The 22,890-nt window shown below is 33.3% G+C and overlaps 2 pseudogenes; one reads left to right on the top strand and one right to left on the bottom strand.

The window, feature by feature from the left end:
* Positions 1 to 2,498: 2,498 nt before the first annotated feature.
* Positions 2,499 to 21,695, top strand: LOC128163353 (uncharacterized; annotated as a pseudogene).
* On the bottom strand, positions 20,828 to 22,753 carry LOC128163869 (uncharacterized; annotated as a pseudogene).
* Positions 22,754 to 22,890: the final 137 nt, after the last annotated feature.

Below are 22,890 nucleotides of genomic sequence, written 5' to 3'. Positions count from 1 at the left end.
TCCGATAAGAATTTCGAGAAAACCTCTAATGAATCATTTTGTGCAATATTTTAAAATAGAACTGATTTCATCAAACTATGTTTTGGTATTCCAAATATTTCAAAAATTGTATGGATCCAACCAATAATGAACTCTAGTCTCGTTCAACCAGATGATCGACTGTATCCGTTAATCTTCGACAAGGAAGAGATACCAGGTCACATGGTAGCTTGATGATGCGACCTCTAAATAGAGACTGACTCTCTACTTGCCGGAGATGTAAGGACACAGCCGATGGTTAAACGAGACTTTATATTAAACTCTGGCGTAGGAATACACACGACTATAAAACACTTCTAATTGTTCGTACCGTTTAAAATCTGACTATTTCCAAGGTATTTATAAGTTTCCTTTAAAAAATGCTTCAGCGTACATAACATCGAATTTATCGATTATTTTCAAGAACTAAGTCTTGTCAGCAGCGATGATTTGTGCTTAGGTGCAAACACACAGTTTCGGTTTGCTAGAGTAACTGCATAGGAGAGTTGATTAAAATCAACTCCTAAAAAACACAATTCTTGACATCAATCATGAGTACATGTAACAATGCTTGCTACCCTCTGAAAATTTACAAGCCATTAAACATCTCATTTTTTAAAGAATGTTTGAAACGATTGCATAAACTGTGTTCGACAGATATTTTTCCTAAAACATTTTCTTTCTTTCTTTTTCAAAACATGTTTTATATACAGGCTTTCAATCACAACACATTTTTATAACAAAAGCAGAACTGAAAGTTTAGTCATTATAATTTATTGACACCATATCACATACATTTTCAACTCGCAGCAACAACGGAAGACCTACTCGTGGCTTTGCCACGAGCTCTGCTCTAGTTTACTTGTGTTTTCCTGAAATTTGCAAATTTATATTGAGGCAGATCTCATTGCACTGGAATCAGCACAATTTACTAGTGTTTTCATTATAATTTTCATATTTATTTTTAGCCTCTCCGAGGCGGATCTCATTGCACTGGAATCATCACAATTTACTGGTGTTTACCAGATATTTTTCATATTTGTTTAGCCTCCCTAAGGCGGATCTCATTGCACTGGAATCAACACAATTTACATTGTGTTTTCCTGAGATTTTTCATATTTATATTTTGCCTCTCCGAGGCGGATCACATTGAACTGGAATCATCACAATTTACTGGTGTTTTCCCGAGATTTTTCATATTTGTTTAGCCTCCCTGAGGCGGATCTCATTGCAGTGGAATCAACACAATTTACTGGTGTTTTTCTGAGATTTTTCATATTTAATTTTTGCCTCTCCGAGGCGGATCTCATTGCACTGGAATAAACGCAATTTACTTGTGTTTTCCTGAGATTTTTCATATCTGTTTACCTCCCCGAGGCTTGTCTTACTGCAAAACATTCAACACAAATTTATTTGTGTTTTCCTTACATATTTAAGAACTGCGAACGCTAACGCCCGTTTCCCGCCTACAGTTTACATCCAAATATTTCGGAATTTCTGTCAGATATTCAAAATCTAAGTTTTCTACGAAAGAGTATAATCAAATCCTAATCAATTTATATCAAAATAAAATTTGTAATCAAATTATTTATTTTTAAACAAAAGTTTTGCTAACGCGGGGTCTTAAAAATATTTCATTGAAATCGATCTCTATGAGTGAGAAAAATTTTATTCAGCGGCCAATATGTGCATAAATTCTTAATAATAACATATTTATGATACATATTAAAGTAAAATTTCATTTTAATTCATATCTGTTAATTATTTTTCGAAAATTTACAAAGGAAAATTCTTGCTTTGGAATGTATTTCGGTCTGTAGACATACGTCCCCCCCACCCCCACCCCCCCCCCCCCCCCCCCGTGAAACAACAAACCCTTTGGTAAAAATATGCTAAATAACAATAATTAAAACCCTTCAAAAGGAATTTTTGTTTCACGGGGGAAAAGATGTTTTAAAAATCATTTCCTTTTTCCATTATTTTCTATTATGAAATGAGCTATTTTAACCCAAAATACAAAGTTATCTCTCTTTATTTGACCAAATCATTTATATTTAATCAAAATATACATAAATGTTTACATTATTATAAAAAAAATAACTTTAATTAGACAACTTTCAAAAATGACTTTTAGTTAGGCGGCTAGACAATGCTATCGTTCGCAGTCCTTTATTGTTCTTACCTCCCCGAGGTTTATTTTATTACATTACAGTGTATTTACCACAATTTTATATGTATGTGTTGTTATTGGGTTTTAATTTTAAAAATACTTTACATTTATCTTTCCTTAGGTTTGTCATTTATTATTCAATAAACTACACAATAATTTAAAAAAAAAATGTGCGATTTTAAGTAGTCCGGAATTTTCATCTTTTATCATATATTGCCCAATTCTATTCAGACCGGATATTTACAATTGTTTACTAACCAATATCAGTGAATTTGTAATTTTAGTTATTCTATCGTCATCAAGAATAAGTATGCCACCAAAAAGAACAAGCCAAGCTCGCGCAAAACCATCAATTGTCTCAAAAAAAAGAAAAAAAAAGTAGGACATCAATGAACTTGGAAGCGGTTTCGCCAGCTTTATCCCCCGATGTACTGGAACCATTCCACACTTTACAAAAGTTATGTCCCTTGTCCGCCAACTTTGGGGAAAACCCCATATATTTCTCACATTAGCTTTTGTAGTTTAGAGGATCGTAACTTCCTCATTTGACATTAGAAATCCGTTTCCGCTGTGAATTTTATTGCCCCAAGTCGCGGCAACCCACACATTGAAGGAATAAATTAAATTCCAAGAGATTTCTTCACAGGACGCCCAAATATTTGGTTGCATAAAGAAGGGATAAGTTGTTTTTTCCCGTTTGACCTTTGGGTTGACCTCGCGAAGGGAAACAACTTTTGCAAAGTGTGGATCGGACTATCACAGCACAGGTGACCTAGCGGGTGACGGCCACAATTAGAGATGAGTTGACAACGCTGATAAACAACATAAACAGCAACAGTGCTTCAAATTGTCAGGGGTGTATTAGAATAAACCCTCTAGAGGCATCTAACAAGGATGAAAATGACGGGTTAGTAAGAGAATCTAGACATCTGGTTAACGCTATTTAACACTCAGTTGAAGCGGTAGTTGTGGATCACACTGACAAATTCGCTGGTAAGTGTTCGACAGGTTTTGTTAGTACAGCAGTACCAATTGATGCAAGGGTATCGGATCAAACTAAATCCAACATTTGGTCAAACCAGTATATAGCATTTTCAAGCCTTTTGTCGAAAGACAAACAAAAGAAGGGTAAGTTCTCTCTACAGGTCGAAGATGGTGACAGTCCAGGCAACCTGACAATCCACCAGGTCGAGAATGATTCCCAAAGCGAGGTAACTCTCTCATCTATGCATGACTGGCTTACAGCATTGAATAGATTTGCTGCAATTCATTGTATGAAATACCCAGAACAACAATCGAAATTAGCTAAACATTTAGAATCAGTCAGAGATATTGCAGACGCCAAGGGCAATTGGAAAGCTTACGACACCGATTTTAGGATGCTTGTTGCCCAAGGACAAGTTTCATGGGGTGATGTACACATGGAGTTATATGTTAATGCCAGACTGACGACAGCTCTATCTTCAAAACCTAACAAAATTCATAAAGATATGTCATATAGCTCTAGACCAAGAGGTGTCTGTTTCCAGTACCATTCAGGTAAGCATTGTTCAGCAGGCTTGTCTTGTCGCTTCCAACACAGATGTTATAACTGCGGCGGGTCACACCCTTTTATTCAATGTACAAATCAAGCCAAGCAGCCCTTTCGTATCATGCAGAAGTATCAAAACCAAACAGGTAGTACAAATACAAGGACACAACATAACCAATCAAAATCCTTTGGTACATCCAAGCAAGGGCCCAACACCAATCAAGGTAAATAGACTTGCTCATTGGTTATCAGGGTATGATGAAACTAGTTTTTAGTTCAGAGTTTTTCAAATGGTTTTTATTTATGCTTTGTTGGAGAATGTCCTGGAATAGAGTCAAACAATCTAAATTCGGCTCTTACAAAACCAGAAATTATTGATCAAAAAATACAAAAAGAAATTTCGTCTGGTAGAGTTCAAGGACTGTTTGAAAATAAACCATTTTCCAATTTACAGCGTTCCCCATTGGGTTTGGTTGAAAAGAAAGAGCCATGTGAATTTAGAATGATTCATCATTTGTCATATCCAGAAAATCAATCAATTAATGATGGCATACCACCTGATGAGTCATTTGTTCAATACTCATCTATTTCAGATGCTATTCATTTCATTAAAAAGTGTGGAAAAGGTGCTTTCTGTTGTAAAACTGACATTAAGTCAGCGTTTAGAATTATTAATATTCATCAATCTCAGTATCAATTTCTTAGGTTCAAGTGGAAGAGTAAATATTACTTTGATACATGTTTGCAGTTTGGTCTAAGCTCATCTTGTAAAATATTTGAAAGATTCTCAACAGCCCTACAATGGAAAGCACAAAATAAACTTGGTATACCATGTATATCACATGTTTTGGACGACTTTATCATTGTGGATACATCACCAACTCAATGTGTCTACAAGCTGAAATCTTTCTTGAATATGTGTTCAGATATTGGGGTTCCCATTTCACATGTGGTCAAACATGTGGTCCTAACCAAGTTTTAACTTACCTGCGTTATGAATTGGATTGAACAAAAATGGAATGCAGATTACCAATGGAAAAAATTGTAAAGTGTGTCAGCAAAATCCAGTTAGCGATTGAACAATCTTAAATTAATATTAAAACAGCTGCAGTCAATTATGGGTTTATTGAATGTTGCTGTAATGTAGTGTTGCCAGGCAGGGACTTTTTAAGGAGGCTAATAGATCTGACCATTGGAGTAAAAAAGTTGTATTATAGAATTAGGATGACAAAATAAGTTAAGGAGGATTTAAGTGTCTGGTATGATTTCTTGAGTAGTTTTAATGGTTCTTCAAAGTTCAATTGAACTAAGGTTATATACAGATGCATCTGGAACTGTGGAGTATGCTACAGTTTTTGGTAGTCAGTGGTTCAAAAGAGAATGGAATGACAGTTGGCGAAATCAGAACATGGCAGTTTTAGAATTATGCCCAATAGCTTTGGCTGTTGATGTCTGGTCAAAATATATGGCTAATAAGTGCATTTTGTTTGACACAGACAATCAAGCACTGGTTAATGTCATTAATAAACCAACTGCAAAAGATAACATCATGTTTCTTTTGCGAAAACTGGTATTGATAAGCTTGAAGTTTAATATTTATTTTAAAGCTCAGCATTTGACTTCAAAAGAAAATTTACTATGTGATTGACTTTCTCGTTCAAAGGTAAATCAGTTTTTACAACTGGCCCTGGGCCGACAGCAATCCAGTCAACATACATCCACTACCGCCATTTCCAAATTAAGAGGTGACATACAAAGACTATTGGATGTGAGCCTTACTAATTCTTCTTTAGCTTCGTACTCCCATGCTTGGACAGATTTTACCGAGAAATACGGGTTAATTATTGAGTTTCCAGTGAAGCAACACATATTGGTATACTATGTTGCATACCTATTTTTAAAGGACAATGCTGCAACAACTATTTCATCATATCTCTCTGCTATTAGTTACATCCATAAGCTCAACAGTTTTTGGGATCCATGCTCGTCCTTTTTAATACAACAATTGCTCTTATCAACACGCAAACTTAAACCTTCACAAGATGTTAGAATACATATTACAAAAATAGTTTGCATCACATTTGTGACTCCTTTACCATTTACAGTTTCCAATGCATTTGAAAAGGCCTTGTTTAGAGCAATGTTTTTGTTGGCCTTTTATGGATTCTTGAGAGTCGGGGAGATAGCATCATGTCAAATGGTAATTAACAAAACTTTAATTCAGTTTAATCAAATTTCCAAACAGCAAGATCATTTAATTATCAAATTTGTTACATATAAACATCACATGGGCAAACCATTTTGTCTCACTATTCACTCTACAAGTAACAAAAAGTATTATCCAGTTCAATGCCTAGAAGACTACATTAAGTTAAGAGGAGTACGAAATGGGCCACTCTTTTGTTATGTACCAAATATTCCAGTTTCCAGTGGTAACGATTCGGCGGTCTTAAAAAACCGTCTATCATTTGCAAAGTTTGATATGAGCCAAATTACTAGCCATTCTTTCCGGATAGGCATGGCGTTTCACTGTGAGGACATTAGCATGAGTGACAGCAAAATTACACTTTCAGGTCGATGGAAATCAGATGCATTCAAAAGTTATATTAGACCAGTTAATCTAGTATAGAGAGCAAAGACTGACTGTGAACTGATGGATAGACACTGTTATTCAGGAACATATGTATGTTTCTTGAGAAATTATAATGCGTAACTAGGACAGTCGGTTATAGTTTATTTCCTACCGTGGTCAGTGTTAAAATAATTTGAAATATAAATTGTTATTTTCATGTGAAAGCTTTGAATGGGTCGGACATATGTACATTCCTACCTATGATTACTATATATAACAAGTATTAGGTTCCCTTGTACCTCTTGTTGGGTGGGGCATATGTATATCCTTACCCATGCATGAATAGTAGTTGTATGTATTTGCATGTATATGGGACTAAGGTTTGTAAGGCATATGTATATCCTGGCAAATATTAGTCCATTTTTAAAGGTATTGGAATGCACTTTGCGACTTAAAATGTTCTCCCTCCCTCCTTGGGGTCTGAACTTGATTTAATTAGAATTAATCAAGTACATGGCGCTTTGAGACCAGAAGGATTATGTTTTGCATAGATTATCTAACCAATCACATCATTGATTACATCAGTATTGGGAGTTATGGATTATTTTTATTGTAAAATATTATGGCATAAAGTATGAAATATTCATAATTTTATGATTAATTTTATAAACTTATTAATTATTGTTATATAATCATCTATTGTTATTTTCCTGATTATTTCAAACCAAATTTGTTAAACAATAAAGCCACAAAAGTGGCAGAGTGCAAATACCTATTTGTTATGTGATGTTTTACTGTACAAAGATGAAGGGCTCAGGTGGATCAATTTCGAGCAGATAGAGGTTAATTATTTCATGAATATGCGTGGAATAATGCTAGATGCAGTAATGGTCTATTTTGAAAATTATCAATTTTGGATATTGATATTTTAATAATTCCTCACGTTTCTAGCTTAGATTAATACAAGTAACAGTTAAGTAGATATTTTAATGTTTTAATCATCTTCAGACGTATCAAAACTTTCATCCCATATAGTTGAAAAAAAAATGTTTCAATTGCTACAGAATTGGTCTTGAAAAGGTAAAAATCATAAAGCTCTGTAACCTATTTTTTATAAAAAAAAAATGTTCATGCATTTTTAAGACAAGACAATTTTATTTGCATTTTTAACTTTTTTTTTTTTCTAATAAAACATTTAATCAGATTTGTGATTTTTTTTTATTGATATCTTAACATAATATCCGTTACATTACTGATGCATACTAAATATCACTTTATACATTTTCTATGGAAGAGGAAGCTCACTCCTCCTAGGCAGCTGATCCTGCCTCTGGGGTTTCCCAGAGGTCCGTAATTGCTCTGCTCTGGTCTATTGATTGAATACCAAATTGTCCCTGGATTTTTCTCAGGTTTTCCCGATCATGATATTATCCCCAAATTTCAAGTTGAGCAGTGTTTCGATAATGCCATTTTTACCGATATACATTGTAACACTGGGCACACGGCGGACGTGACCGGTCAGCAGAGGATGCTTACTACTCCTAGTCACCTGATCCTACCTCTATCTATTGCTCTGCTTTGAATTTGTACTTCGTTTTATTGACTTTTGAGTTGGTTGACGGTTTGTTATTGCCATTTTGCATTGGGAGAATCATGGAAAGAGCTTAAAAAACGCGTCTGAAGCAATGGCGGATATATAAGGCCAATCGAGCCGCTACATACAAGAATGATGGGTCATGATCATTGCACAGGTATAGTACCTGAAATCTTTTCTGACATTTGTTTTTCTCAAATACAGAGTTATGGAAGTAACTTAAGCCACGTGGTGTCCATTAGATTAACAATTTAAATAGCAAATTGGGAGCATGTCAGTTTGGGCCAATTACTTGCTAACTTACACGAGGGTGACCCGACTGATGACGTATTTTCTTTTCTCCATGAAAGACGGTTACCTCATTTTAGCAACCAAGTCGAACGTTAAAACCATCAGGTACACTGAATTACATAAAAACAACACAGATAAGAAGGTCCACTTTTCTAAAATTGGATTAGACATGTTTTGTAAAGATTGCAACAGTCATTGCAAGCCTTTTTGAGTGATGCGATTGTCAAAGTGTCACCTAAAGTTGAGCAAAATAGGCCATGGCTGCGCTAGGACTAATTGTTGGGCCACAGGATATTTTTTTTTTGGCAAGAGTGACTTTTTGATTTTTGAACAACAGAATTGTAAAACAGTTTAGCAAATCTTCCAAGGACTCACTATTCTTGCTTGTATTGTTTGGGGATGCTCAACAAGGCAATAATTGATGCCTGGCACCCTTATTGTAAGCAGCTGTGACATATATTGCCAATAAAATCATTATGAGGTATTGTTTGCATTATAATTTCTATTACTGTTACGCTTTAAGCAGCTTTGAAAAAAAAATCTTGATGACAAAATGTTTTGTATTTCTTATTAAATGTTTGATTATTTAACCTCAGTCAAATCGTGTTTACGCATAGACATAATGTTTGTAAATCCTGTTGACTTTCACACCAATGAAATTCTGTTCAAATACGCCATCTGGCAACGTCATATGTACAACTTATTCAATGAATGTGAAAATTGTAAGAAATCAGCTCGATGCAAGGGCGTGCATTTAAAATCTAAAAATATTAGGTAACTCAAAAAAGTAAGGTGAACAATAAAATCAATGCACAAATCCTAATTAAATATAGAGAACCACACAGTCAACAAACACAGACGGCCTTTGTAATTTCCGTACTTTTCTTCTCAAAGTTTGCAAAAAAAATCATACCGATTTAATTGCAGACATTTGTTTACTCATATCATCAAAGTTTCGACCTTAATGCCCTTTATTTATCAACATTTGTTTAAAAGAAAGTAGCATATACTCTTGCGTCAGAGATGTTTATTTGCCGTTTTGCAACACACTTTGAAAATATTACTCATTTTGAAAATATTTCTCAAAGTGCGTTAATTTGGGTACAAATAACACACTTTAAAAAATATATTATGAATGTACATCAATCTTTATTTTATCATGAGTACACATAACGCACTTTGAAAAAAAATATATAAATCAGTAATTATTGTTTTCCATGAAATTGATCAGTCCCTCCTTTCTTAAAAGAATCAATATTCACAACGTAAAAAATAAACAACTTGCGGGACGGCTGACGGCTCTGTGGTACAATTCATGCGAGATTTTGATTAATATTATCTAATCAAACTCTTTTTGTATGAATCATTAAATCAAACTTAACAAATGATCATACTGACAAAATTTTGCAGTGTAAAATTGCTATTTGCATAGATAAAAAAAACATGGGTTCTCTTTTCAAAGTCCAATCGATCAAAGGTAGGTTTAAACATTTGTCAATCTTAGTTACTGGTCTTAGGATTAAGACAATATCTTGCATATTTAATTTTTCAAAGCGCATCATTATAAACCATATAAACGAACGTTTAGAAACAGAATTAATTTGTCTCAGTGTTAACGCACCTCGAAAAACTTTTTTTCAACGTGCGTACTTTTTTAAGGTGCTTTGTACATGCAACACTTATGCCGTTTATTTTTTCCGAGTTATAAACGATATTATTATACTTTCATGTTAAATACTGAAATCTGATTGGTAAAGACGCAGTTGATAATCCGTTCTATTACCCTGAGCGTAAGCAACACCCTCGGCAACGGGTAACACAACGAATTGTTACATGCGCATAAATTATGCGCGTACAGTTCGCCATAAAATTCACGTCATTTCTATGTAAAAACAGAAAGTTTTCTTTGTACTTAAGACATTCAGTATAATAAAATAAATAGTGCCTGTTTGGGAGGGTAAGAGTTGAAAATAACACCCCTCGAAAACCATTGTCAACCTCCGCTTCGCGTCGGTTGACAATGGTTTTCTCGGGGTGTCACTTTCAACTCTTACCCTCCCAAACAGGCACTATTTATATAATGATGTCATAATGTGGCCTAAATGTAAACTTAAAAGTGCATAGGAGAAAATCAATAAAATACACCAGTAAGGATAAAACATCTTATTTTTTTATTTTGAACAGAAGTAATTATTTGCATTGAATTTCCCAAAAATAGTTTGAAATTACATAAATAATTTATCCATCGAATTCATTTTATTTCTTATTTTTTTAATCATATTCTTTTTCTTTGTTTTTTTTTCTAATTTTAGGATCTTTGCAAATGGAACTGATGCTAAGAATTGAAAAAAAATGCTTAAATTAAAAGAACCAAGTACATGTACAAAGTGGCATTCATCTAACCATTAGTTTCCAGATTTGGAAATTAGCAATTTAAGATAAATTTGGCATTCCGTTGTTTTTTTTCGAAAAGTACGTTTTTTGATATAGAATAAATACATTCATAACTATTGACATGAAATAGGTTTTACATCTGTAAAAGCATGCATAAGACAGTTTAGGTGAAGAATTATATAACATTTTAGGGATGAATTGTTGGGTTTTTTAGCGTACGGACAATATACATGCAATGGGTATTTCCGTTTCAACGACAAGAGATATAAAAAAATGATAGACAAGAAGTCGCTAAATGAAATATTGATTTTTTTAGAATGAAAAATGAAAATTGAATGAAATTTTAAAATCTTATTTTGTTTTATGATAGGTTTCACTGTATCATGCATTCTAATTAAACAAATTTAAAGTCATTGCTCCGGTAAAACAGATGTTCATGAACAGGATGTGGCCAATAAATAATGCATATTTATTGCAATTGCTCAAATGAATAAACAACAGATGTTTTAGCAAATAATGTGACTTTTAAAAAGAAAATTGCACGGAATCCATTAATCTATCAACAGTTTAATTGTATGAATGTCATTGTAGAAGAGTGTTGTTTTAAAATGTACTATTGATTTGGATACATGAACGAAATGAATTCACAACTAAATATGAACATCGATAATAAAAACCTGCAGTTCATAGACGACTGCAGATATATCAAATATTGTTATGATTACAAAAGTTCACATATGATGGAAAAATTTTCATTAAATGATATTGCCAATGAGACAAGCAAATTACATATATAGACGTAAGAACATTCCAAAAAATCACCTACTTTAAGCTTTATTATATTCTAAACAGAAAGTGCCTTGAAAAACCCATAGGGTTCTATTTTAGATGTATTTGTAAAATGCCTATATGAAGAATGATTAGATACTGCAAAATTAAAATGACGTTAAATCTGATAACCTTTTAAAAATAATTAAAACAGTGTATATTTAACGTAACATCGGTTTGTAACCCATAAATATTTTAAAAACTTGTAGGTTGCTTTAAACTGGCTTATTCGTGTCAAAACCTCCCAATCAAGTCATTCTTATAACTTCAATGCCTTTTTCTTTTATAGAGTGGGTCTGAGCTCCATATTTTATCATAGTCTAAATGCGGTTTAATAGAATTTAAACCGATTTTAATCAGCAAAAATGTAGAGAGATGACCCACTATACTTAAAAAAATGTCATTTTGTAACCAAACAATTGATCGTTTAAGAAAAAAATATTAAGTTCGTAAATTCGTGGCCAATGTCTCATATAGCATTTAAACAACGCACTTTGTTGTGAATGAAATGGCTCAGTGCTTAGAGTAGCAGACATTAAGTAAATTTAAAGAACTTATAGAATTTAGGTTGTGGGTTTGATACCACCAAAACTTAAGGATTTATTTTTTTTTTCTTATCGTTTTATGAAATATTTCAAACTGAATAAAATTAGAAATTACTTTTTGTAATTTGTATTACAACATATCAAATATATTTAATTGAAAAAAAAATGTTAACATTGAAATTGTATTTTACGACTTAACCAAATGGGCAATTGCGCAATCTTACCCCCCCCCCCCCCCATCTTCTTTGAACAGCAGTGTTACTGTGAAAGTGTATAGGCCTTCATGTATATGTTCGTTATTATTATTTCTGGAAAAGGAACAGCCAGCCTCTCCGTAAATGTTGATCGTTGATCCCAGGCAGATGAAATCGTGAAAAGACGCTTAATTTTCCATTTCGTGAATTAAACAATGTGTTCCCCATTTTTTATGTTTATAAAGTTGTATTTTGTTTGCTAACAATTAAACAGACACAACTTTACATTTTGTTGACAGTGTTTATTTTTGGAAATTCCTGTTCTATATAATAGTCTTAGATCAGAACAGTTGAAAGAAGTAGATCCGGCACTTGTATTGATGCAGGTATGAAAAACATTTTTCGACCAATCAGAGGAGCCAATATCTTATCAAACGAATAAATATTAAATGACAGAAAAATATAAATTAAAAAAAAAAAACATACGTTTCTAAAGAACATTCAAAACTAAATAAACGACAAACATTTCACAATCAAGACCAAAAATTTGAAAGTAGTGGGTATTATCTGTAATCCCTAATCGACGGATACGAAGAGAAAATTTCTAAAAAGAAATAAATAGTTTAGGATGTACAGTTTAAAAAAACCCTCCAATTTGATGGTGTGATCATAGAGACTACATTAAAATAATTATTATTTTGATTACCAACATTTCTACCTACAACATTATTTTAATTTGATTAGAATGTTACGGCACATTTTTTATCATTTTTTGCCTTTTCGGATTGTTTATCAAAATTCTATTCAGAATTGACGCGTTTTTATCGAGACTATCATCTATTTGGAAAATTTCGGAGTTTTTCATTCTTTTCAAAACAATGTATCGGGATCGGTGTACGTGACATACTAAAGACCTGAGTAACATGAAAGATTCTGGGCAAATAAGCCGAGGCAAAAAACCATATAGTTTCATTAAAAAAAAAAAAAAAAATTATTTCTAGCAAATTTCACTTTCGTTACATTTATTAAACATGTGACGTGATCATATACATTCAGTGCTGCCATAACCCACAAAAAGTAACTTCACATTTAATTGATATTAAGACAACAAAATAGTTATATGCTAATTTGGCAACAAAATGATATAGAAATCTGATGACAAATTATATTTTTCATAGAGTGGGTCATCCTACCATTTTTTAAAGTACGAATATTGTTAACACATATCAACGTCTATCTTTTTCAATTTTCCAAAAATGGTACGAAAACCCACTCTATGATAAAAAGTAAGTTTTCTTCTTTTAATTTTTAAGATTGGTCTTTAAATGACTAAGTCCAGTCGTTTGCGTAAAACTGATAACAATAGAAACAGCTATTTTATAGCATCTTAACAAGAGAATCGGCGGTGTAGTGTTAAGCGAGGAGTTCTTTTAACAAATGTAACTAAAAAGATGGGTGTTCAAATCGTGCGCGTAATGAGGTTTTTTTGTTTTACTTTTACATTGTAAGAATGCAATTTTCTTTTTTTACTTAATAATATACATTTTTTTAATGTAATTTTCTTTTTTCTTCTTAATAATAAAAAATTGCTTATAATAACTTGAAATTATTTGATATGCGTTTTCCACTACTTTAATGAAATATAAAATGTATGTTATTCTCTTTGAGATTGCACGATTTCATATTGTAAACAAATGGTTGTTGTGCATGCAAAAAGGCAAAATAAAAAGTTCCATCTTTTAATCCTTGAGAGTCTTGTTAACACAACAAGGACATACGCTGGACAAAAGCATGTAATTGTGCACAAAATGCAGAATACAAGCCAAGTCAAATGTACAGTATGCGCCTAAAGAAAATTCAACGATTAACTAGGCATGTTTTTCACTTCCAATTGTATCTGCAGGAAACTCACATCAAATTACGTGTTTTGTTGTGAAATAAAAAGCATAGTAGTTTTACCAAAAGACACAAAGACCACTAGGACCAATGACCAACACAAAGTTTAACCAGTGACCTATAACAAGACCCCTTGTTATACATTACTGGTTTGACTATCACTGTCTTCCGTGTGGTATATATCAACCAGGAAGTAGGGGGAAGGCTAAGGGGGACTAAGGACTAAGGGGAAATTTATACATAGCAAAGACCTTTTTTTTTTTGCTTGTCAAGATTTTTTATGTCTAGCCCCCCCCCCCCCCCCCCCCCCCCCCTCCACTTTCAAAATAAGTTTCTACCGGATGAGCATGATCTTACATGTACGTTTAAAAGAATCCATTTCTTTGTTATCATGTGGTCCCTTGAAATCATATAAACTAATGCATTTTTAAATTAATACAATGCAACAAGAAAAAAAAAATGGTTTGAAGTACAGAATCTCCAAGAGAATACATGTACATGCAATGACATTGTATTTGAATAATGTATAAATCAATGTGTTTCCCATTACTTCATACATGTAATATGGCAATGGCCATACAATTATCGTTAGAAATGCCTACAGTAACGAACTCGATTCTTAATGATAATGGTAAAATGTTCAACTTCAAAACGTTGCTGAAAATATACTAAATTAGTGCAACCAACTCGTTATTTTCTTCTTTGTGGTGTGTTTGTTTTATGTATAAACAACCATGATGATTCAAACAACGATTATATGTTTTGCGGCCAATTTGACGCGTGCTTCAATATGTTTTCTTGTTTATTTGTTTATATCCATAATGTTATAAGGATAATGTAACTTGTCTTTTTAGCTGGTTTTAAAAAATAGCGATTCCGACTAACGCTTCAAACAGAAGAAAAGGTTTTCAACTCGTATGCATCAGCCGGACCCGTTGATACACAGAATGATGACATAACTACGAAAGCCGAAAGGATCATTCGAGATTCGAGATTCGAAATACGAGATTCGAGATTCGAAATTCGAGAATCAATATCTAAATTAACCAATCAAATCAAGGATCTGAAAATATGTATCCTAGCGACATCAAACTGTTCTAAATAAAAATCATACGTACATGCTCTTATATACAAATAAATGCTATGTTCACTTCTCCCTACCTAACTAAATAATTATTTGTATTTACTTTCACACAGAATATCTAAGTAGACTAGTAATAATACAGTGTGCTTCGCGGATCTAAGTGATTTTGTTTGCCCTGGTGCATTTCCACCTGATGCGTTTGAACCCAAAGGTATTTCAACACCAGTAATAGTTTAAAACCCGGGTTTATTCACCCCTTTTGTGTAAAAATGCGGTTATAGTAGAGAACTTCATAAGCGTAGCTAATTTTTTCTGTAGGGGATCCTAGGCCAATTTTAAAAAATTTTACTATGTAAATTTAATAAGCTCCAATTTTCCCGAGGACGGGGTCCAGATCCCCTGACCCCCTCCTTTCTAGATCCCTGCATGAAGATTACATAGTACATGTATCTAAATAATCTAAATATAAATAATCTGTCCTGTTTCACTAATAAATATAAGCATTACTCATCGTTTTTGTGAATGCATACAGTGATACACTAGTACTATGATTATAAACAAATCATTGAGATATTATCACATCATACGGAATTATTGATAAATACATTTTTTTTCCCTTTTCCTCAGTAAACAACTTATTATGAGTCTTACTTTTGGAATTGTTTTCAATATAGAAGGATACCTACTCTCTACAATTAAAGGTAGGGATGCTAGGGTGCCAATTTGTTCACATTGCCTATTTCTTGTGCAGAGAACAGGAAAACCTTTTATTTGATTATGCATGGATATTGTTGTACTGTACATATATTTTGTTATAATTCATTCATTGATATATCAACAAGAAAGAATAAAAGCATATGTTTCACAGCCAAGTTAAGTTTCTCTGTAGTTTCCTACCCCCCCCCCCCCCCACCGCACCAAAATTGACAATAATTACATATAAGTCATATAAATGTTTACTTTTTTTGTAAGTAAATCTCTAAAGATGTAAATAAGCACTGCAAACAAAGATGTGTGTATTTAATATACTTCTACATTACACTTAGCCAGATAAAATGTAATCAGGATGAAGCTACAAGGGGTGAGTGGTGCAAATTTACCAATTTTTCGCCATACACACAGAACACCAAATAAAGAAACTGTGAGTGGTGTGTGGAATGCATAAAAGATGGCGGCAAATTATCTCAAATAATCAGTGCAAAAACCCACAAATAGGCTGTTATTCGTTACATATCCTGCAAAAACATTGATAAAAAATGTTATCGTCCCATAACATAGCCGATTAAGTTAATGTGTACATATGGTCAACGTACATGTAATTCTAATGTCCATGGAGGCGGACGTATTAGGCGGGGATCCAGAAAATTAAATTTCAAAAATGATCGGTTGAATTACATTAAATGCTTTGAAAATTGTTTTAAACTATCGCACGGGTCAAAATGCGTGATAGAAGCTATGTACAGTGTAATTGGAAACTTTCATTTTATATCAATATGTAGTATTACCTATTATAACAAATGAGAGTATAGCACAACTGCCACAAGCAATACATGTCCTTTACCGGCACCACCTCCCTCCCCATAAAAAAATGAAACAATTGTCGTTTTATTTGCTAAAATGTGTGTGGTTCAAGATTTTTCGAAAGGACATACCCGATTAGAATTGAAAAAGAGTCGTACGTTTAAAACTAATTTTGTCAAAATTTCTAGATTCATTTGGTTATATGTTGGTCCATTTGGGTAAATATATGCACCAGCGCAGCTCTAATGTATATATAATCAGGCCATAAATTCAAAATATTTTAAAAAATTAATAGCTTTAAATCCAGTAGATAAAAAAAGGAAAGCAAGTCGAACTCGATGAGTGCTAATACCTGTGTTGAATAGTAGGATATGCGCAAAAAAGTCCCGTCTACTCTTTCCTACCCTGTAATTATTGGAATATTAAATCCGATTATAAGAGTCAAATTAAAAATCAAGTACGGATATGTACCTGTTTATCAAAAGTAAAACTACTCATGATTTATCTACAGTGCATCGTTATGGAGCTACACAGAAAGTTTTATATTAATTTGCCGAGCCAAATAAGAAAAACCTGGAAAACGAAGAGAAAACAAAGTGGGGTCAGAATAACTGACAAATTAATGAGGACTATATAGCCCCCCCCCCCCCCCCCCCTCTTGAAATGTATATACTGAAAACAGATTATTGGCGTACAACATCCGCACACACTTTAAAGAAAATTTCATGTTTTTTTTATTATTTTCGCTAGCTAATGTAAGACATCACAAATACCCCAAACCCCCTCACGGAACAGGAAATGCTAGGTGACGAGAGAGAGAGAGAGAGAGAGAGAGAGAGAGAGAGAGAGAGAGAGAGAGAGAGAGAGAGAGAGAGAGAGAAAGAGAGTCGATGTAAATCACAGGTGCGCTAACACCGTTAAAATTAAAGCTTTCTAGTTGGTCTGCCCCACCCTAGCTACCTCCTCTCTTTTCTCGTTTTAGAGGCTTAAATATTGTCTATATATGCTTGTAACAAATCAAATCAATTTCAAATTCTAAATCAAAACTGAATTTGACACTACAAAACTCTCTCTGTGTCTGTCTGTCTGTCTGTCTGTCTGTCTGTCTGTCTCTCTCTCTCTCTCTCTCTCTCTCTCTCTCTCTCTCTCTCTCTCTCTCTCTCTCATATCGACAATGGCATTGCCATACCCTACAATACACTATTCTTATCTGGATTTTTGTCTTTGAGGTTGTAAATCATTATATCTTCTATGGTTTAAAACTTTATCATAACCTATATATTGACATGTCGATTATTTCATTGAGTTTCGTTTCATAGCTAAAACATTTAGATTAAACAGATCTTTCTTCGCGAGCCGATTTTTACACAGTTGGGGCGAATACACTTCGGGTTAAAATTGTTCGGGGGGAAATACATACAGGGCAAACAAAACCACTTAGATTCGCAAAGCCAACAGTGTTATTTCTAATTTAATTGTTTATACTGTGTGGGGGTTAATTCATCAATGTTAATTAAACCATTTTATAACCACTATATAAGAGCTATTAAGACATGTATTTGTAGGAAAGAGCATGTACGAATGATCTTTATTTAGAACAGTTTGATGTTGCTAGGATACAGGTTTCAGATCCATGATTTGATTGGTTAATTTAGATATTGAATCTCGAATTGCGAATCTCGAATCTCGTATTTCGAATCTCGTATTTCGAATCTCGAATGATCCTTCTCGGCTTTCGTACATAACGGACTCGATTACGCCCTAACTTTCGCCAATGTTTTAAGCGTAAATATTCATACACAGATATCTTACGTATCAAAAATCGTTAGAAGAAAAACTGATCATGCGACCCAACCATAGTTTCGACTTAATAACATTTTACCTTCCAACAAATTTTGAATTTTAGGATATAAATTGTTTTTAATGCATAAATACATGTACAGAGCAAAGATCATTTTTAGGAGTTAAAGTTCTTTTCCCTACGTGCCAGCTGATGCATTCAAACACAATTTACCGAGATAAGCGTGATAAATCTCCAAATTGGTGCATCTTAAATTTAAAAAAGAACAAATAAAGAGAATCAGAGTACTGAAAGTACTAAAAAACGCTAAGTCGGGAAGAAAGTGTTCAAAATATATCGATTGATCCGAAAATACATGTAAAGAATCATATTGTTCGTTATTAAGAAAAATGCACTTACTCAGAATTCAGAAATGATGTAGAATTTGGATATGTTATAGAATGCATATTTTTTTTAAATGAATAATGCATGCTGTCGTGTTACATGAATCAAAACAAAATGCTAATGACGTTTTTAAAATTCATAATAAAAGCATTTCACAATAAATGTCAGTGTATCTTTATTTTCGAAGCATAGAATGATTTATCCATTTGACTATAATTTAATTCTTGTTGTAATGCGTTTTCTGATTGGTTAAAAAATTATTTTAAATAATAAAAGAATGTTGCCTGCGTCATCATAAGACTTACGTCAAAATCGTATTAATACGCCTGACGTTACGTTTGAATTTTGTACAATTTTTCGTCATTTTAAAGGTCAAATGACCTTTGTTATCTACAATGAAGAGTGAAAAATTAAATTATAAGCAATGAATTCAATATTTATTAGTTTTATACGATATAAAATGGTTTGAAACAGTTTACGGGTTTTTTTTAACCGCTTCGCGGTTTATAAAGCGTAAACTGCCCCAAACCATTTTATATCGTATAAAACAAATAAATATTGAATTCATTCCTTAAGTTAAGTCAAAATTTACAATTTACAGTATAATAATCTGCCTTAAAGCATGTTGAAAAAATACTTGATTTTAAATTTTTTAGCAATTTCTGGAAATCGAGATCATTTGTAGTAATTTTTTTATGACATTGCTTGTTAGTTTTAAACAGATTTCGCAACTGTTTAGCAGAGCTGCAGAGTGCATGCTTCTTGTGAAGAAAATTAAGTAAAATAAGATTGTCGCCAATAACAACGATCAAATGATGATTAATATATATTTATGGTTAAAATACTTGCTAATTTTCATCTCTTCTGGTGTATATTTTATGGTATATCATTGAATTTGATGAAGTTTATCTCACATCTCATCAGACGTAAAAAGTATCGTGTTTTTAACAAGTTTTATTAAAAGGATGTTGTCATGGGCGTCTATGCAGATGTCACAACCGTATTTCACCGTACTAGGTTCACGTCAAAACCTAGCTGAGGCAAAACCATTCCAGAAATTCTCCTTCAAATTTGGGCCGTTTCCGCCTGCGACAGGGGCTACCTTTATATGGATGGAAAAAAATGTGTATTAAGATGTCTGACTATTCACGTTTTGTAATAATGCGAGCTAGTTCATTTTTTGTGATGTGTGTTTTTTTATGGGAAGAAGTGTGATAAGTTCTTGGCTTGTGGTTTTGTGCTTTTCAAGCACACGTGTAACTTCGACGTAAAAAAAACTCTTCTGCCTTGCTTGTGTTTTTGATACCAAATCGGAGAAGAAGTGTTGTTTTAAAAAAACATCAAAAGGATTTTCGCAGAAGTTTGTTTTGAATTTATAACTTGTATCTAAAGATGCGCATTTATGGTAGGAATACAGTAAAACACGCTTATAACGAGGTCCCGGGGACGGGCATTATAACTTCGTTATAAGCGTAATTCGTTATATCCGTCAAGTTGACAACATGAAATAGGGACTTGGGGAATGAAATTCACTTCGCTGTAAGCGTCAATTCATTATAAGCGTGTTCGCTATAACTGTGTTTTACTGTATATAGTAAACTTGAATACTGTAGTGACACCTGCAATACATACAAAGTCTGCCGGAAAGGCCAGAGAAGTTGTCATTGGATGGAAGAACTGTTTTCACCAGCGTAACAGAGGTCGTATTAAAGAAAACACGTAGCCATGTAATATGGTACGGGTTCTTATAGTAAACTTGAACTCAGATAGAAAACTTTTAGTATATTTTCGACGTTATCAAGCAATATTAAATTGGTAAGAAGATTTATTTCATATATACCAATATAATAGGTACAGATATCACATAATACGCGAATTCATTTAAATATCTAAAAGTTATATTTAATTCATAGCAATGTTGAATCTTACACATCACTTTCAATTTTTACTGTTACTAAGTGCTTTTATTATACAAATATGGACTCAAAGGAGGATATCGACCGAGGGCGCTAGCCCGAGGTCGATATCCTCCATGTATCTGAGGTCAATATCTGTCATCCTGGGTCATTATAAATGCATATTGACCGTGCATTGAGTCCATATTTATTATATTATATAATATCCCAAATTTATGAGTACAATGTATATCTTCTTAATGTTTACAGAGATAGTGATTTACTGTTGTTGTAAAGCACAATTTGAATGAAAATGTTTCAAAGTTTATTGAATATTACTTCCACACCTAACAACCAGTTTCTTTTCATTGAGCAACAGTCCTCATATTGTAAGACAGAAATCATAATAATCAACAATAACAATAATTGTAAATCTATCACAACATGAATAACAAATTAATAAAGAATAGATATCACATATATGTATTATTTTATCTTGGCAATGAAAAGTGTCAATATTTTCAACATAAAAACAACTTATAACAATTTGTAACAATAACAGTAATAAATTTAATAACAGTAACAACACTAAAATAAATATTCCTGAATTATTTCTTTTACTGATTTCACCAATATACTTCGTCTACTGATTACTCTTAAAACTGATATTGTAGGTGATTGTTACATTTGAACAATTGTACATGGTTGGTAAAACGGGTACATTTGGCATGGGAATGTTTGCATAAAGATTGTCTAAACCATCATTCAAGGTTGCTTCATCATTACAAGTCGTCAAAGTTGAAGAACAGGGCTTTGGCAGTGGTAACCCAATATCAAAATTAGCATTGGTAGCCAACGAAGCTTGGGTAATGGTGGATGATGCTTTAGACTTGGAATTTGATGACACAACTCCTGAACGTGCGCTTAAAGTTTCTGACATTAGACGTTTTGTACTTTCCGTTGTTTGGCCCGAGTAAGTTTTCAAGGAACTTTCGGATTTGTGCCCTGTAACACTCATGATATGTCTACTCGGCACACGTGCTTCGTCTACAATGTGGACAGTGGTTGCCCGGAGAGAATGATTGGTATAACGCCTCGATAAGGAGGCTGCCTCACTGATGACACTCATCATGTTACCCATCTTGTTGTGGCCTAACACTACATTATTGAAGTGTATGTTATCCTTTGGTACCGCACGCAGCTGCTGAAATAAAAAAGGGCACTGTGGGTTCAACCTTCGGATTAGTTTCACAAAGCTCCTCAAGGGACAGCGGTCACTATCTAAAAAAAATTAAATAATTACCAGATTTTTTTTCAATTTTAATATAACTTTTGTTAACTTAATATAGTATTAGAACATACCTTTTATTTCATACATTCTGCCTCTGCTTTGCAGCTGTCATCTTGATGATTCTTTGTTTGTTCATCTCGAATTTTCTCCACATACATACATCCCTCTCCGTCAGTACTAACAGAAAAGTCTGTTCTTCGAAGAGTTCTTAAATTTTCACGGCCCCTTCTGCCAAAGTGCATCATGATGTCCACAAAGACCTATCATAAAAAAAGTATCTATATAATAATGCTTGTGATCTATAATATGACCATTTGCTGTTATCAGTTTTAAAACTTACCTTGTGTTGCAACACCTGGGCCGAGTCAGTGCTTGAAAGGTAGTCGTACATTTTTATCAAGTCAGCATCAGATATTGGAGGGTGATGGTCAATGTTAGCCTGCCCCTGCCTCTTCAACTCCATTGTCATCCCTATAGTTGTTGTCAAGAAATAAATACATTTTTAAATCCTCTAAATATACCTCATAATCAAATATTGAAACGAGTATGCTCAATGACTAGATAATTCGGGAAATTAATATGAGCTGATAGTATTAATTAAATGAAATCGGAAGTCCTACCTTTGAAAAATTTGTTTGACTCTCGGAATAATGGACCCTTGATAATGTCAACGTCTGGTCGAATAGATTGCAAAAATCTCTGTATACCTTGACGATATGATAAGAGAGTGGTTTTTTTGTACATCATAAAATCTCCCCAGCAGACGATCCAGTTCTTCACACGATAGGCCTTCAAATTCTGCACTGATTTGCTTAGAAAGTAAATATTCCCGAAAAACGTTTACAGCTATCCTTGTTAATTTTTTGGTATTCTCGGCCTCA

This window comes from Crassostrea angulata, chromosome 9, assembly GCF_025612915.1.
Source record: "Crassostrea angulata isolate pt1a10 chromosome 9, ASM2561291v2, whole genome shotgun sequence".
NCBI lineage: Eukaryota > Metazoa > Mollusca > Bivalvia > Ostreida > Ostreidae > Magallana > Magallana angulata.
This window is presented reverse-complemented; position numbering and strand designations above follow the sequence as displayed.